The 999-nt window shown below is 31.9% G+C and overlaps 1 protein-coding gene across 1 annotated transcript in view; it reads right to left on the reverse strand.

The window, feature by feature from the left end:
- Positions 1 to 999, reverse strand: part of LOC106877221 (cytochrome P450 CYP12A2) — a 45,227-nt gene that overhangs the window by 12,989 nt on the left and 31,239 nt on the right. The window lies entirely within an intron of this gene.

A 999-nucleotide genomic window follows, 5' to 3' on the forward strand; every position in this document is an offset into this window, starting at 1 on the left:
TATATATATATATATATATACGTGTGTGTGTGTGTGTGTGTGTGTGTATTTGTCTCCCCGCCACTATCACTTGACAACCGATGTAGGTGTGTTTACGTCCCCGTAACTTAGCGGTTCGGCAAAAGAGACCGATAGAATAAGTACTAGGCTTACAAAGAATAGGTCCATGAGTCGATCTGTTCGACTAAAGACAGAGCTCCAGCATGGCCACAGTCAAATGACTGAAACAGATAAAAGAATAAAAGAATTTGCTGAACTGTGTATTTCCACCCGCAGATGCTATGGTATCAACTGTACCCTCGAAACAAATGGTTCTGTACTTCCGCAACAGCAATTCAGCCGGTTCTCTTTAATGCTTTGAAAGGAAAGTTAATTATGTATATACATTCATACATACAACAATTTTCTGTTTTAATGTGAAGTTCGGAAGATTGGTGAAGTTTATTTTCAGTGACCAGAGTGTGAAAATATACGAGGGCATTTATATGAATCAAAATATACAGTAATCCTACGGCATATCGCGGTTCACCTATCGCGGTTCACCTATCGCGATTTGCTTATCGCGGTTTACCTATCGCGGTTTACATATCGCGGTTTACCTATCGCGGTTTATTATTTAAGCTTACGTAGATTCCTCTGTGGTGCTGTTTTGCATTTATAATAAAATAAATAGATACAAATTATAAAAAAAGTAAATAATAAATATAGAAATAGTAATAGTAAATAAATAAATAAAAATAATAAATAAATAAATAATAAAAATGATTAGTGAATATATAAGTAATAAAATAAACAAATAAAATAAATGACTAAATAATAAAAATAATTAATAAATAAAAGCAAAAATAAATGAAATAATAAATAAATAATAAAAATAATATATAAAAAATATACAGTATTGTTTCTACTTCGCAGATTTTCACCTTTGTCGGTGGGTTTTGGAACGTAACACCCGTGATAGTCGAGGGATTATTATATATAGGGATATAAAGGGATTAC

This window comes from Octopus bimaculoides, chromosome 5 (assembly GCF_001194135.2).
Source record: "Octopus bimaculoides isolate UCB-OBI-ISO-001 chromosome 5, ASM119413v2, whole genome shotgun sequence".
NCBI classification, from domain to species: Eukaryota; Metazoa; Mollusca; class Cephalopoda; order Octopoda; family Octopodidae; genus Octopus; species Octopus bimaculoides.